Below are 238 nucleotides of genomic sequence, written 5' to 3' on the forward strand. Positions count from 1 at the left end.
CAGCAGCAACAACAGCAGCAGGAGCAGCAGCAGCAGCAGCAGCAACACCAGCTGAAATAACAGAAGCCATAAAAGCCATCGCCCCCTTTCTTCCTGCTGCAGCAGCAGAGCAGTTTGCTGCTAGTCTTTCGCGGGGTGTATCTCTAGACACCGAAGCAACAAAGAAGTTGCTGCAGCAAGGGAGACAGGTGTCTCCAAACTGCAGCAGCAATTCCTAGCAGCAAACCCTGATCCTGCT

The sequence above is a fragment of the Eimeria mitis genome, genomic scaffold (genome assembly GCF_000499745.2).
Source record: "Eimeria mitis Houghton genomic scaffold, Emh_scaff501, whole genome shotgun sequence".
Lineage (NCBI taxonomy): Eukaryota > Apicomplexa > Conoidasida > Eucoccidiorida > Eimeriidae > Eimeria > Eimeria mitis.